Source organism: Haemaphysalis longicornis, unplaced genomic scaffold, assembly GCF_048455015.1.
Source record: "Haemaphysalis longicornis isolate Haplotype H1 unplaced genomic scaffold, Haemaphysalis longicornis Haplotype H1 scaffold_1, whole genome shotgun sequence".
Lineage (NCBI taxonomy): Eukaryota > Metazoa > Arthropoda > Arachnida > Ixodida > Ixodidae > Haemaphysalis > Haemaphysalis longicornis.
Window position 1 is genome coordinate 185,502,844 of NW_027526203.1, and position 17,610 is coordinate 185,520,453.

A 17,610-nucleotide genomic window follows, 5' to 3' on the forward strand; every position below is an offset into this window, starting at 1 on the left:
AAAAGCAAGTGAAGGAAACAGAGACGCTCACGTGGAAAGAGAGGATGGAAAAGAAGAGATCGCTGGGAATCTACAAAGCAAGCAAAAAAGTGATCCGGAAAGAGAACTTTTATGACAACAATAAAGGTAGTGCGTTGCTCTTTGAGGCGCGGGCTGGCTGCTTGAGAACGCCAACTCACATGAGAAAATATTCGCCAAAGGATGAGACATGTGTTGTATGTGGCAGGGATAAAGAAACAATCGACCACATAGTAATAGGATGCCAAAATATTCAGCCGGATAGAATTGGGGGGAAAGTCCTACTTCCTGAGGCGCTGGGCTTCGCAATTGATGGAAGCATTAACTGGTCAGCAGTAGGTATTACTAAGCAGCGGCTAGAGTATTGGTGGAAAAAAAGCAGGGAAGTCGATAAAATAACATCCCAGCCTGGGGTAGCGGCAGGGCAACTAAGATACGCTAGAGGCGCACGCCGTCACCCCAATTCAAAGGGGAGGCCTTTGATCATCATCATCATCATCATCATCATCATCATCGGCCGCTCGCACCGACTTCTCTGAATGGCTTGGCGGAGATTGTGCTATTGGCCTCGAGGACATACCGTGACGCCACCTACGAGTGACGTCACTTGTAGGACGCCGAATCGTGTTGTCGTCTGCTACAACACATTTCCCGTGCGTATGCGGAAGCGTGTTATTTTGTTGTGGCCACCGTCTCGCCCGCTCCTTGTGGATTTGATGCAAATTACCAAAAAAGCTGTCGGTAAACCAAATAATTCGGGCAAGCAATCAGCGACTCACTTGTTCCCGGCGACACCGCCGCGTTCAGGTAGTATACCATCGCGACCGACAGCTCTTACATGCGCAGCCAGCTAACGCCAAGGACGACGCAACTGATGCCGAGAAAAGTACGCTGTAAATTCATTATGAAATACTTGTGACGGGACATGTGTGTGCGAGCAAACACCTTGTAACAGCGACGGAAACGCGTCGCTCACTTATGATCTCACCGCGCGAACTGCTCGTATTGCTTGGTAAATGAATGACGCGAGAACGGTGATCAGATTGCTTGGCCGCCCATGCCTAAAAGTATTGTTATGGTCTGCAGTTTGGCTTAATCAGTGCCTATTTCCCGTACGATGTTTTTATAGTCATGCCCGGATTTGGTTAACGATCACTGCCGTAGCCTGTACTGTGCACGGCTGATGTTTACTTTTCGCGACTTGTCCGCAATGTATGAACGGTATGACGCGAGTTTTTAACGCCTTCGAGCGGGTTCGTACAAGGCTATATTTAGATTTCATTAGGTGCTCGGCGTGGTAATTTATAATTGCAGCGTGTTTTGTATGTTTACAGTAAGCCGGCATTTCTCAAGCATCAATTTCAAAACTCGCGACTGCATGCTCGAGGCTGCGTACGAGGCGAAACACGTCGTTAATGATTTCGGGTAATGGGGATATTTAGAATAGGAGAACCGAGCGTTGGGGGCCCCCCAAGATATTAGAGGAACCCAAACGCAACACGCGCGTGCGCAACGGGAGGGTCTTCGCCAACATCTCGCAGCCGGCTTCGGATGCACGTAATCGGATGTTGGGAACTTTAGGCTTGTCGTCGCAGCAGATATTTCATCGCCGTTAGAGTTGCGAGCGACAGTCCCTAACAGAACGTTTCACCGTGCTGGGAACTCTGTAAGCGTGGTGATTTCCGTTAAAGCGATCGACGATCAAGATACCTGCACGCCTCGGCCGATTTTGCTCGCAAGCATGGCCATCCTTCGGCCGCTCGCCGCACCGTGCGTGAACGGGCCGGCGCTGCCGGTACCGACCTCCGCGGCCGGTCGGCGTAAATCGCGGCAGATATTTGAACATCGCTTTGAAAACCACAGCTGATGACACTACCTATCAGAATTTTTCATCACACTAACATCCACTTTCACCAATCTGGAACTTCTTTTCCACGAACTGTGTGATTGTAAAAAAAAGCGTGCATCAGACTACTTGACTCATATCGCGAATCGCCAACCGGCGTCATGGTATGAAGGAGCACAATCTTGTTCGATTAGTTGAAGCCTTCTTCCTCAGTAGGATAACCTACGTCACCCCTTTTCTACACCTCACAAAGGACGAAGAACTCAAAATTGACGCCCTTATTAGATGGGGCTACAAGCAGGCCCTCAGCATCCCGATCACTGCTACGACTGAGCGTTTCGAGGTGCTGGGGCTTCACAATACCCTCAGCGAACTAATAGAGGCTCAACGGCTGGCTCAACGCCTGGCTCAACGAGAACGGCTTAGCTACATCCAGACGGGTCGGCATATTCTAGGCTCCCTGGGCATCAACCACCTGCGAACAGGCACTCACAAGGTACCCTTGGCTCCCAAAGTGTGTGATCAAATTCACATCCCACCGATCCTTAAATATAAGACTTCTGATTGATTGATTGTGGGGTTTAACGCGCCGACGCAACGCAGGCGATGAGGCGCGCCGTAGTGGAGGGCTCCGGATTAATTTTGACCACCTGGGGATCTTTAACGTGCGCCGAAATCTAGAACACACGGGCGTTTTTGCTTTTCGCCTCCATCAGAAAAGCGGCCGCCGCGGCCGGGAATCGAACCCGCGACCTCGTGCTCAGCAGCGCAACGCCTTAGCCAAATACAAGACTTCTATCCAATATAAAGACTTCTTGAGCAATACGAGTCACGTTTGCGCTAAAAATGCGGTAACGCTATGTTTGTTCCACCAGAAGGAATATTTCAGTTCATTTCCCAAAGGCATATCTTCCCAGTATTCAGCCATGCGTTATAGGGACCGGGCAGCTGGACGGGTGGCGCCACAACTCGGCGCTCCCCTCGTCAGTGGAATGAGCCGGTGCATTGGACTACACAGCCTCCCGTTGTTTTTGTCGTGTTTGCTTCGGTGCTTTGTATGTTTTGGTGGCGTTGTGAGCAGACATGTGAGATGAAACGAAGTCTAAACAGATGTGTTGGTTTCTTAGATGCAGTAATGACTACGTAAACTTGTCGGACGCGTCTAAAGTTGGGTATCGGCTGCAATGGCATGAGCGCTTTTTGCAGCGATCTGCGCTTGGCTCCACCCGTTCTGAGTACGAATAAAACTACTATTATTAGTATTATTTTCTTCTTAAATGCACTCACGGCTACGCAAATTTATTGGATGCTTGTAAGGTTGGGGAAGGGCTACATTGACACGAGCGCTTTTTGCAGCGCTTTGCGCCTGGCTGCGCGCGATCTGAGTAGGAATAAAACTATTAGCAATATTAGAATTCTTTTCTACCACATTAAATTATCTTCACTGGTTTCAATGACTACGGTTTCCACGCCAGCCTCAGCGCTGGGATACCTCGATACGTGTGCTTTAAATAGAAAGGCACCTGCATACGAGATGGATTTCCGTGTAGCCGTAGAAATGTTGCGGTAGTTTACACTTTCTGTAACCGTGATCTTTGTACCTTCGGAAATTTGGTGGGCGACACTGTGACAGCTTGGGAGCCTGAAAGCCGAAGTGGAAATCCCACGTTTGTGGTGGTCATTTTATCAAGAGCCAAAGTTATTCACCAACTCAACAGCCCAAGCTACAAACCATCCCTCCTCCCCTTCCCGATTTACCCCCTGCGTAGAATAAAGGCTGGCACCGATAGTTAAAAAAATGTGGCAGTGTTAACGTCAGTCGGTGTTTTTTAATGCTTAAGTATTCTTTACAGTGTACCTATAGAAATCGTGTAATGCCTGGTGAAGACACCAAAAACGCGCGATTAGTTGCCTCAAATATAGGTGCATGAGCCCGAGTCCTCCACCACAGACACATTTCCGACACGCTGGAAAAAGTTTAGATTTGGAGAGGGGGCATTGAAGTTCAAAATTAAACAGCAAACTGATCTAGCCCTCGGTCTAATGATTATGGTGGTTGAACACAAAGCTTTCTTCGTGCGAAATCGAATGGGAAATGGTCAAAGTCAAAGACGCTGCGATCAAAAGACCAAACTGCGTGCTGGTCAAATTCGATGCTTAACTAGTCAAAGTTTAAATCCAGAAGGCAACCAAGGAAACCCATACGTTAGAGTTTTGCGATAAACAATCATCGTCGTTAGACGGAGGTGTGCATGATTTTTCAAGCGTAAGTAGCAGCTTGTAAACCGACCGCAGCATTCAGTTGTGAAGCTGAGTATAGGTTTCGGGCACCCTCCTGTCTTGCGTCCTTCAGCCACGCAGGAATTGGTTTTTGAAAAACCATTTACCAACTAGCCAGCGACCATTGCAATTCTTGTAAAGCAATGCTTCTCCACGACAAGCAATAACATTCTACTATCATGCGGTATTTATTCTATCAATGATTCCCGATGACTGTAGAAAGAGCATTTCTGTGAAATTATACACGTTACAGCCGTAGGTAAAGAAGATACGGAAGCGTCGTCGGTCACAATTTCTGTTTTGAGGTAAATCTTGGAAGACACCCTCCGACTTTGTCTTTCGCTTGTGCACGACGTCGGCGCCGTTTCGTCATCAACTGCCACAGGCGAGCGCCGCAGCATTCCTAGATCGGTTGCACACTCAGGCTTTGTGGGATCATTTAGCTGCAGTATACTCCTCGATTCGCGAAACTGCATGCAGGCATGAAAAAATTACATGAAGCAACGAACTTTCACTTGCAGCTTGACTTCCAGCTTGGCGCATTGAGCGTCGTCTGCTATTTGTAAATACTGAGTATGGGCGTAAATAACACACATGGCATGCCTCGTAAACATCACATCCACACTCAAGATTTACCGATCTGAAAAATGCACGTGGGGTTACGTTCGCTTTGCAAGCCGCACCGCAAAAAAACGAAAGAAAGCCATGCACAACTACGCTGCGCTGACCGCCACCGGCATTCCACTGACGAGCGGTTCGCCACGGGCGGCGCTGTTCGCTGAAACGACGGTGGTGCCATACAACGGCCGCCCGGACCCTATAGGAAAACTGCACTCGAGAGGAGTAGGAGGAGTAGAAGGAGGAGAGAGAGAGAGAGAGAGAAATATTGACGGCCGTGCGTTTAATCATCGGAGGTGCGAGGCACCCGCAAATTGATCGGTGCGGCGGCTTTATAGGCCGGCGTTGGCGTTTGCACATGCCGTTGTTGAGGAGGTAGAGGAAAAAACATCCCCCTCGCGAGGGGCACGATCAAATGCAGAGCATTTCCGCGGGGGGCGCGCCTGAAAGTCGTATGGATTACGTATTGGTTGTTGTTGTTGTTGTTGTCATTGTTGTCTTCCAGCGTAGACATTGTCGATGAAGTCGATGGTGAAACGTGAAACGTGCCGTGAACCGCCTGCCGCGGCTATGACGCAACGTGGAGCGGCTATGACGCAACACAATCCAACACAATCCACTTTAATCCAACCCAAATCCAAACCAATCCAAACCAAGCCAAGCCAATCCACTCGAATCCAATCCAATGCCCCTCGCGAGAGAGTGTTATAGCGCCGAAATCGCGCCACCACACGAACGCGTGATGTTGACGTCACGATCACGCCACAGATGTTAGCGACCGGAGAGCGCACGAACGACATATGTGGTTTGAGCGCGAACCGACCGCGGCGAGAGAGCGCGCTGCGAGCGCCCCCACCTGTTCTTGCGCGCGAACCGGCTGTTGCTCAGCGCGAACCCAACGCGGCGAGAGAGGGTGTTGCGCACGTCCCCACCTGTTGTGCGCCCGAACCGAACGCGGCGAGAGAGGGTGTTGCGAGAGCAGAGAAGGCGAGGAGGACGCGGGGGAGAGGGCGCACCTGTGGCCGACGGTTGAATGAGTCAAGGATATAAGGCGCGTTCGTAACCTTCTATTCTGTGTCGGCTTCCCCTCTCAGCCACCGACGGGGACGGTCATGTCGAGAGAAAGCTCCCCACGAGTATGCGACGCACTCGCGTCGGACCGGTTTCCCCGGGACCCGCCGGCACCGTCCGCCTCGGCTGCCTACCGAACCCTACTGCCGCCGCTTCCCACCGGAAAGATGTCCGAAAACTCCGTTTCTGCATGGAGACCCGTCTGCACGGCCTTTCAGAGTGGAAGATTTCGCGTCCACACTTCGTGACATCACGGACCTACAGAAGATCGAATGCCTCGGTCCCTTTCAGTTTAATCACCTATGGATGGTGACATTCACATCGGAAGCGGACATGGAGGAGCTGGCAGCACGCACGGAGATCACAGTGAAAGGTAGGCGGTGCCTTGTGATCAACCCCAACCGCCGAGAAATCGCGGTAGGGTGCACTGGGTACCGTCAAAAGTCCCAGACGAGCTGCTCATCCGGCAGTTCGAACGTTTTGGCCGAGTGCAAAGAGTGGTTCGTGAGGGGTGGCAGAAATCCGGCCTCACGCACATGACCGGCACCACGAGGATCTTCCACGTGATTCCCTCAACCCCGACATCCCTGGAGGCGATCCCTCATCAGGCGACTCTCAACGGTTGCCCCATTCTAATCGAGGTGCCCGGACGGCCGTCGCTCTGCCTCCGTTGCTACCACACCGGACACTATCGGAAAAACTGATGATGATGATGATTGGTGTTTATTGGCGCAAGGCCGACGAGGGCAAAGAGCGCCAGAGAAGTTATTTATTGAAAAGAAGTGATTCCCACAAAAGGTAGGTATAAAACGTGTAAACTGGACATAGTAAGATCAATAAAGATAATGGTGATAGCTGGTGTATAGGGCCAGATTTGATTATGCATGATAGGAGATGAGGTTTAAAAACTTAACATCTGACAAATACTTAAACACGCGGTTCACAGAAACCATGGCGTCGTCACCCAGAAACAACGATGGGTGTAGGGGAATATGTTGTCTGTAGAGTTCTCTGAAGTGTTTGTGTCGTGTTGTGTCAAGTGCCTTGCATTGTATGAGTATGTGGACTACGGATAGGCCCTCCCCACACCTGCTACACAGGGGTCTTGGAGATCCCGTGAGCAGGTGCGAGTGCGTTACATGCGTATGGCCTATCCGTAACCTAGCTACGGCAACTTCAATGTGCCTGTTGTGTGAGTCAGTAGCGTATTGTCCCAAGTGTGGTTTTATTGCGTGTAGTTTGTTGTCTGTCTGTTCGCTCCAGTCTGCTTGCCAAGTTTTACGGAGTTGTTGTCTAATGTGTGGCTTGAGGTCTGTGTAAGGTAGTGTTGCCATGTCTACTGTGTTTCGGAGTGCAGCATTGGCGGCCATTTTATCTGCCACTTCATTACCGCCAATGCCAGAGTGGCCTGGCACCAAACACACAGTCACCCCAAGGTTTGAGGAATAAGCTACCATAATTGTTTTGAAGACAAGATTAATGACATGGTTTTTTGATGACTTTCCGGATGATAATGCGCGGACGACGCTCAGCGAATCTGTATAAATGACGGATGTAGAAATATGATGTTCAACTATGTGACTTACAACCAGAAATATGCCATATGCCTCTGCCGTAAAAATACTTGTATTAACATTCATTGTTCTACATGCTTCGAAATTGGGACCATGCGCAGCACAAGACACTGCAGTGAGCGTTTTAGATGCATCACTGAAGAACTCTGCAGCCCTGTATTTATTCTGCAGATGCATGAAATGCTGCAAAATCCCACTTCTTGGTGTCCTGTTCTTATTGTATTGTACGAAAGACAAGTCACATGCTACAGGACGAAGATGCCATGGTGCTACAAGATCAGTGTGAGATGGTTTGAATGTGTCTAAGAAGGGGACCTCATGAATAGTCACCTCGTCCCTCACTCTCTGCGAGAAGAGAACGGAAATTGATGGGCGGTTTAAAAAGAGTTTAGTTGTGGACGTATCATTAAAAACCGGTTTAAAGGGATGGTTATTCATTGATGAGATTTTGGAGGCATATAGGAGCTCAACATAAGTTCGCTGGTACGCTAAGCACCATTTGTCGCACTCTGCATAAAGACTGTGGACAGGACTGGTACGGAATGCCCCACAAGACAGGCGAAGCCCCAAGTGAAGCACTGGGTCGAGCATTTTAAGTGCTGTTTTTGTGGCTGACCCATACACAACGCTTCCGTAGTCCAACCGTGACCCCACCAACGCGGCATAAAGTCGAAGCAGGAGTTGTTTGTCTGCACCGTACGATTGGTGAGACAGGACTTTTAGAATATTCATTGTTTTTAGGCATTTTTGTTTGAGTCGTTTTATGTGGGGTATGAATGTAAGTTTCTCGTCAAACACCACACCCAAAAACTTGTGCTCTCTTTTTACTGGAATCGAGTCACCAAAGAGTTTTAAGTCGGGATCGGGCAGGATGCCCCGCCTTTTTGAGAATATACAACGCAGGTACTTTTAGAAGGATTAAGTTTAAACCCATTTTCATCTGCCCAGCGAGAAAGTTTATTTACCCCAAGCTGGACCTGACGTTCACAAATGGATATGTTACATGATTTGAAAGATATTTGAACGTCATCTACATACATCAAGCAGGATATGGTTGGCGGCAGTGCCTTTCGGAGAGAGTTCATCTTAACTATAAACAAGGTGCAGCTCAATACGCCACCTTGAGGCACGCCATTCTCCTGCACGTGAACGTTTGAAAGTGCCGAACCGACCCTGACACGAAATGTTCGTTCAGACAGGTAACTCGAAAGAGTATTCAGCATGTTACCTGTCACACCATAGGATTTTAGGTCTGCAAGAATGCCATAACGCCATGCCGTATCATAAGCTTTCTCGATGTCAAAAAATACGGTCATGCAGTACTGTCTGTGTATAAAGGCATCCTTAATGTAAGATTCCAGTGCAACTAATTGATCGTTAGTGGATCGCCCTGCCCGGAAGCCTGCCTGGCAGCTCTCGAGAAGACCATTGTACTCAAGAAAGTAGACGAGCCTACGGTTTATCATCTTCTCGAGGAGCTTGCACAGGCAGCTGGTCAAAGCAATGGGCCGGTAACTGGAAGGAGAGGAAGAGTCCTTCCCTTCTTTTAGGAAAGCCACTACTATGGCCTCCCTCCAAGAGCGAGGAATGTGCCCCGAAAGCCAAGTCTTGTTATATAGGTGGAGGAGTGTTAGAAGAGTGTCTGAGTGTAGGTGCTGTATCATTGTATATGTGATGTTGTCTGGGCCTGGAGCTGAGGGTTTACAAGTGCTCAGAGCGGTCCTCAGCTCATGAAGTGAAAACTCCGAGTTATAAGAGGAGGTTGATTTATCATTATCACGTAAAGACTTCTTTTCAGCCAATTGTTTGTGTTTCATGAAAGTGCTAGTGTAGTGTGCTGAACTGGACACGTGTTGGAAGTGTTGTGCGAGTGTGTTAGCCTGGTCTTCCAGTTTGTCCCCTGTTGTACTGACCAGGGGCAGGCTGTGTGTCTGTTGTCCTTTTAGTTTGCGTATTCGTGTCCAGACTTTGCGAGAGTCAGTGTAAGAGTTTATGGATGTTACGAATGAGCGCCAACTCTCTCGTTTTGCCTCACGGCGCACACGTTTTCCCACCGCCTTAGCCCTTTTGAACAATAAAAGGTTTCCCGACGTGGGGTACCTGCGCAGGATACCCCACGCCTTGTTCTGGGCCTCTCGCGCCCGCCTACAGTCCTCATTCCACCACGGCCTCCGCTGGTTGCGCGGGGCACCAGAGGCGTGGGGAATGGACTTTTCGGCGGCGTCGAGGATGTGCGCCGTGAGGAGTTGGGTAGCTTCTTCGACGTGTAGGTGTCCTATGGATGTGTGGTGTAGTTTGGATGTCTCTGTAAATGTATTCCAGTTAGCTCGTGCTTCATTTGAACCTATTATGGGAAGATGGACTGCATGGGCCTTTACCTATGTATGTGAGTGAGGTGGGGAAGTGGTCACTACCGTATGGGTCAGTGCCCACACCCCACTCGAGAAGAGGAAAGAGAACTGCGGAGCCAATCGCCAAGTCAAGACATGAGTATGTGTTGTGTCCTATGTTATGGTATGTAGGCTGTTTATTGTTGAAAAGGCATGCTCCTGAAGATGTAAGAAACTTCTCTATCAGGCGACCGCGGGCATCCGTTCTGGAGGAGCCCCAAAGAGAGTTGTGCGCATTAAGGTCGCCTGTTAGTATGTATGGTTCGGGCAGCTGGTCAACCAGTGCCGCGAAATCAGAGCTCAGAAGTGCAAAATCAGGAGGAATGTAAATGGAGCATACCGTTATCAACCTATTAAATATTATTAAGCGTATTGCTACAGCCTCAAGGATAGTGTTTAAAGTGACAGGGTGGCATGCTAAGGATTTCCGGACGATTATGGCCACACCCCCAGAAGAGTGTGTGCAGCCATCCCTGTCCTTTCTGAAGACCACGTAACTATTCAAGAAATTTGTGTGCTTGGAATTCAAATGTGTTTCCTGAACACACATTACACTTGGCTGATTAGCATGCAGTAGTCCGTATACATCGTCAAGATTTTTAAGAAGGCCTCTACAGTTCCATTGAATTATGTTTTCTCTTCCCATTATTTCGTGTGAGAGCTACTGGAGTGTGTGTGTTTGTTTATGTGTCGTCTTTCGGGGCTGTGACTCTCACCTTTTTTGGCTTGTCGGGAGGCTTGGGCGTCGGGACGCGTTCCTTGCGCTGCGTTGCAGGCAGGAACGGCCCGACATCCATGTCGTCGTCGGATGTCCGAGGGGTGCCCGACGGACCGGGCCCCCCGGACTTGGCCCCCCCTCGGGAGCCCTTCGTCTGAGCCGCCACCGCCGAGGGCGTCCGGGGCGCCAGAGGTGGCACGGGCGGTGCGGTGGCGGTGGGAACCGGTGCGGGGCCCGTGGTGTCCATCACCTCGGTACCCTCCAACGCACTGGAGGATGGGGAGACAGAGGCGGGAGCGGCACCGGTCCCGACGGAAGAGGTGGCCACCACAACCGCTGCTGCCTCAGCAAGCGGCGTGGTGGCGGGTTGGGCTACCAGAGGCAACCCAGAGGGGGGCGGCGGAGGGACCAGGTCAGACTCGCTGAACTGGGTCCCTGTGGAAACCAGACGCCGCTCCGCCCCCCGGCGAGCTGCGTCGGCGTACCTCCCCAGAGGGAAAGAGGCGAACCTCTTCCGCGCCTCTGGGAAGGTGATGTTTTCAGTGATTTTTAGGTTGATTATTTTCTTTTCCATCTGGAACCTTTCACACGTGCGGGAGTACGCAGCATGAGGTCCATGACAGTTGCTGCACATTAATTGTTGAGCCTGGCAGTTATCTGTATCATGATCTTGAGATGGACATTTTGCACACATTGTTTTTCCACGACAGGAGGTGGTGCCATGCCCGAACCGTTGGCACTTGAAACAGCGCCGCGGGTTCGGGATGTAAGGCCGGACAGAACAATGAATGAAACCCGCTTTGATGGATTCAGGGAGTGTGGAACGGTCAAATGTCAAGATTATATGCTTTGTCATGATTTCCTTATCATCTCGCCGCATGGTGATGCGCCTCACTGCCGTCACGCCCTCGCCTTTCAGACCTTCGAGCAGATCGGCTTCCGTCTCATTTATCAGATCTGGCTCAGAAATCACACCCTGAGAGCTATTTAGGCTACGGTGGGGTGTGACTCTGATGTCCAGATCTGCCATGCGATTCTGGGTAAGGAGGCTTGTGGCTTGCTGGCGAGTGTTTACCTCGACCAGAACTTCGCCGGTTCTCAGTTTCTTGGCTTGGAAAGACTTGCCAAGGATGCCTTCAAGGAATTTGGCGATAAGGAACACTGACTGGGAGGAGATAGGATTTGACTTGTCAAGAGATTCAACAATCAAGAAGCGCGGATAGTTATCTGGCTTTTGGGATGCAATTGTTGGTAAGGGTGGGAATGAAGCTTCGGTGCGGCCCCTTTTCGGGGGCCGATCACGTTTGGGGGGGGGGGGGTTTGGAAAATGCCATATGATACATTGGAAAGCAGGGAGACGGGGGTACTTTCTTCTTTGACCTTACCCTGGTAGTCAAAGAGGTCCCGGAGCTCCCTGCCTGGTGAACAGACAGGGAGCCCATCCGCCGGAGCTTGACCTGGGCTCCGACGGCCACCGTTCGTGGTTTCTAACCCTCCACCTATAAACACATCGCCACGGTTGGATCCAGCTTATGTTTGGGGGCTCGGGGTCCGCGGTATCGCCAGTACCGTCACCAAGATTACTCAAGGTGCCCCGTGCGGGGTATCGGAAAAAGCCGCCCGCATCTTCCCACGGGGGGGAACTCGAGTAAATGCGTCGCATCTACTCGAGGCAAGCAAAGCATCACGTCAAGCGAAAGCCAAGCAAAGACACCCTTGACTGAATTCCGAACGCGCGCTCCGCTGCTTATATACGTTGAAGGGACTGCGTAAGCCGGTCCCACTCGACGACGTTGGCGTACTTGTAAAGCGGCGAGGACCCTAGGTGTTTGAGCCAAGCGCGGATGTTGCTTCGCCGGAGAACGGCACACCGGTTATATGCGCAGCGCGCCCGAAGGAGAGGAAACCGCGGAAGAGAGAGTACTGCACATGCGCCGGCCCCAGCGCGTCTGCCGCGGCTATGACGCAACGTGCCGCGGCTATGACGCAACACAATCCAACAAAATCCACTTTAATCCAATCCAATCCAATCCAAATCCAATCCAAGCCAAGCCAAGCCAATCCAAGCCAATCCAATCGAATCCAATCTAATGCCCTCGCGAAAGAGTGTTCGAATCCAATCCAATGCCCCTCGCGAGAGAGTGTTCGCTTTCGCCTCGACTCGACGCGCATGCGCAGTGAGCGTGCGGACTACGGACGCCAACGCGGGTGACATCGTGAGTTACTGAAATGCTCTGCATTTAAAACTGCTCAACTCCATGGTGCCGCGCGTGCCGCGCTTACGGGCATCACGAAACTACTGCACGCAGTCGTACGCGTCCAGAGCGAAGCAGAGAACGCCCGCGAGGAATCTCGAGGAGTACATGGACGCCGATGACATGGCGGCGATGATGAGCACCGAGGGACCTGAGGCAGCCGCTCACCCACCAACCCCTCTCCAGGCATCCCCGCACGTGCCTTCGCCTCCAGTCAACACCGACGTTCCGGCGCAAGAAGCAGGCCAGCTACACGAGGCAGAGGGGAAGAGAGAAGAGAAGAGCGAAGACAACGAGACGTCCGGCCTCCGACCTTCAGTCAGCTCCGAGCCCAACGCGCACGCCGAGAGAGGGAACGGAAACGAGACACACCGCCCCCCACCCCTCGCAGCCGGGATTACCGCCGACAGGTCGGTGGGAACAAAAGGGACAGAGGAGAATGCCAGCAGCGTCGACGACGTTCGCCCCCTTCCCCCCGAGGCGACCGGCAGGCAGAAGGAACCACAACGAGGCCGCCCTAACACCAGGAAGCAAGTGGCCCCTTCCCAAACGCCTTGCAAGGAAAAGGAGGAGACGCCAGCGATGCCGGGCGTGAGTAGAGAAATGGTCAGCGACGGGGCCCACGAGAGCGGCGCGCCCCGTGAACTCAAGGAAACGGTCTCGGAGCGGGGTGGCGAAGCTTCCCTGACCAACGCCAAGCCCGCGGCGGACGACGAGCAGCGGAGTGAGGAGGCGAAACCCGCCGACGTTGAGGGAGAGGAGGCGGCCCCCCTGAACGACCAGCCAGGAGGGACCAGCTGTGACGACGCGGACGACGAGCTCCCGACGAAGGCCGCCGCAGCATCGCGCAAACCCGATAACATCACGGGAGTTGAGACGCGGCGGAAGGCACGCGGGAAACACGGCGATGCAGTCACCAACAAACCGAGCCATGGAGATACCGGGTCAACGACCGCTGGGGGAAGCTCTACTAACGGACGGACTTGACGTCCTGACCGGTAAGCGCTTTTCACACCATGGCATCACACCAGAACGCAGTCACGCTTGCCACTTTAAATGTGGTAAGTCTAACCTCACAGAAAAGGAAACATTGGCTAGTTGACCTCCTGAATGAAAAAAAAATAGATGTGGCCTTTTTACAGGAAACCAAAATTGCCTCTCGAGAGGACGCTCAAAATTTTGTACGATTTTTCGGCCACCAGTTTTGGTGTTTTTACACCCTCACACCCACCCGAGCGGGTGGTACCGCAATTCTAATCCGGACAAACACGAATTATTAACAGTAATCGACTGCGAGCTGGCGAAGGACGGACGCTTTTGTTCCGTCGACGTCCTGGTGGGAGGGGAGCTTACACGCTTTGTGTGCGTCTATGCGCCTAATGATACGCAGGCGCGGACCGACTTCTTCTCTTCTATTCGGGACATCCTAGTGGTCCCGGGCCGTGTTGTCCTAGCGGGCGACTTTAACTGCGTTGTAAACGCCAGCGACAGAGCAGGTGCTAAGGGTGTAGTGGATGCGTCGGCGCGGATTTTGAAAGCGGTCCTTCGAGAGGGCGACCTGGCCGACGTGGCCCTTCAGCGTGGGTGGTCAACCACCCGCTTCACTAGATGGCGAGGCACGTCACAGGCCCGCCTCGACCGGGTTTACTTGACGGGGGACGCGTTGCCATTAGTGATCGATTACGCCGTCACTCCTGTCGCGTTCTCGGACCACGGCTTGGTGACATGTACCATCCGAGCTGAGCGTGAAATCAGAAAACATCTTCCCACGGGGGGAACTCGAGTAAATGCGTCGCATCTACTCGAGGCAAGCAAAGCATCACGTCAAGCGAAAGCCAAGCAAAGACGCCCTTGACTGAATTCCGAACGCGCGCTCCGCCGCTTATATACGTTGAAGGGACTGCGTAAGCCGGTCCCAGTCGACGACGTTGGCGTACTTGTAAAGCGGCGTGGACCCTAGGTGTTTGAGCCAAGCGCGGATGTTGCTTCGCCGGAGAACGGCACACCGGTTATATGCGCAGCGCGCCCGAAGGAGAGGAAACTGCGGAAGAGAGAGTACTGCACATGCGCCGGCCCCAGCGCGTCTGCCGCGGCTATGACGCAACGTGCCGCGGCTATGACGCAACACAATCCAACACAATCCACTTTAATCCAATCCAATCCAAATCCAACCCAAGCCAATCCAATCCAAGCCAATCCAATCGAATCCAATCTAATGCCCTCGCGAGAGAGTGTTCGAATCCAATCCAATGCCCCTCGCGAGAGAGTGTTCGCTTTCGCCTCGACTCGACGCGCATGCGCAGTGAGCGTGCGGACTACGGACGCCAACGCGGGTGACATCGTGAGTTACTGAAATGCTCTGCATTTAAAAAGCCGGCAGCCGTTGGCTGATGAACTCCACGGTCCTCGAACACGCGTCCTTCGTCGATCGCGTAAGAGGTGAAATTGAAGCAATGAGCACTGCGCCCATTGATGGAGCTGCGTGGGAGCGCTTCAAACAGCATGTCAAAGATGCAGCAATCACAATCGGGCGACAAGAGGCGAGAGACAGAAGGGCGAAAGTAAATCGACTGGTGGAGTGCCTGCGCTCCCTCGTAGAAGCGGACGAGGAGAGGCCGGGGGAATGTACATCCGTAACGTGAAAGACGACATCCGCGCTGAGCTCGAAAAACGGTATTGGGGGGCTCTTGTGCGGAGCAGGGAGCAACGAGTGGAGTCCGAGGCAAAGCCATCGAAGCTTTTCGGCGCCTTCGAACGAGCAAAGACCGCCACTAAAAGGATTCCCGAGGTGAACCACGCCGGTGGTCTTGCTAGTGGGAGCGAGGAGGTGGAGACGGCCTTCAGTGAATACTACGCAAGGCTGTTTTCCCCGCACGCTCATCTTGAGGCTCCTCCACCGGAAGTCACAGGCGCGCTGCCAACGGTTGCAGAGGACGTAAAGGCCACAATAAACGAACCCATATCGGTAGAAGAGGTCAAGCGCGCGATCAAGAAACTCTCAAAGAATAAGTAACCGGGGCCTGACGGCATAATCTCGAAATTCTATCAGGTGTTTCGTGAAGAGATCAGCCCGGTATTGGCGGCGGTCTTTGAAAACATCAAAAGCACAAAACTGCTACCACCCTCCATGCGGAGCAGTAACTTAGTACTCATTCCCAAAAAAATCTCCCATAACACACCACCCAACGTGGAAGACTTCAGGCCTATCAGTCTTCTTTCCACCGACTATAAAATCCTAGCCCGCATCCTGGCCCAACGCCTCGAGACAGCCCTTAGTAGTGTTGTGGGTCCTCACCAGACATGCGGGTTTAAGGGACGCTCCATCAACACCAACCTGCACCGCATGCGGACCATCTGTGAGGTGGCGGAATCAGGCATTCACCCCTTAGCTGTCCTACAACTCGACCTTAAAAAGCCCTTCGACCAGGTTGACCACGCCTTCCTGTTCACGCTCCTCGGTCAATGTGGGGTAGGGGATACAATGGTCGAGAGGATAAAAATTTGCTACACCGCCATCACCACCAGAATCATCATAAACGGGGAGGTGGGGGCGCCCATCGACATCGGAAGGTCAGTCAGGCAGGGCTGCCCTATGTCCCCGATCCTTTTCGCATTGTATATTGAACCACTTTGCAGGATGGCAATAGCGTCCAAGTCAACCAAAGGCTTGGTTCTCGGCGACGAAGAGCTCAAGGTGTTGGCCTATGCGGACGATGTTGCGTTTGTGTGCTCCTCGAGAGAGCAGGCAGGGGAGGTCGTCGCACTGGCTGAGGCATTTTGTCGATTCTCGGGGGCCCAACTCAATCTTTTGAAGTCAGAGGGCGCATGGCTAGGGGAATGGCCCACCAAACCACAACAACTCTACGGAGTTCGATGGAGGGAGGCCATCACCCGCTACCTCGGGGTAAACCTAGAAAACCGCACAGCCACCGCCCCCAGGTGGCAGACGAAACTGGCAGCTGCTGGAAGGAACTTGGAACCCTGGAGAGCGCGACATATTGCCCTTTTCTCTAGGGCACATGTCTGCAACGCCGTGGTATACCCAGCCATCTTGTACGCGGCCCGAGTCTCGACCATTGACGCAGGCTCAGTGGCCAAGTTACATCGGTTGTTCGCTGTTTTTGTCTGGCGATCCACGTATGAGCCCATGCGCCGCACCAACGTTTTCTGGAGCGCTGAAGCCGGGGGGCTTGGGCTCGTTAATTTAGAGCTTAAACTAACCGTGCAACGATTTTTGTACTTCCGAGATCACTGAGATGGCTTCCTCCAGGCGGCAGTGCAAAATGTAGGCGCGTTGCACCTCGCCCCTTGGCTCGCAACAACAGCGGAGCTCCTAGGTGGTGCCCGTACAACAGGTTTTTACAGAGAAGTGGCGGGGGCGGTGGCCCTCTTACAGGAGCGCTTCTCGTGGGAATACCTCTGCTCAGTGAAACCAAGGAAGCTGTATTGGGACCTCGTAGAGCAGACCCTCCCACCGCCCATGTACCGCCTGCCACCCCTTGGTCGGCCGAAAAGTGACGTCCTGCGGCGAGTACGGAAGCTCCCTATCCCGACCGGCTCGAAGGACTTTTTCTTCCGCTTTCACACGTGTATACTGCCTACAAAGGCAAGACAGGAGGAACGCGGTTTTTTTTTGCCAGGAGGGGCCAACTGTCTGCTGTGCGGAGGGAGGGAAACGGCCGAGCACGTATTCATGGACTGTAACACGGCGTTCTACTTCTGGGATGAGCTGAAGTGCTCCTTCAACACGCGCTGGAGAATCACTTGGACAAATCTGAAGTTCTTAGACGCGGCCTCGGAACGCTTGCTCCTTCGCGACTGTGTCCACGTAATAGGGCTC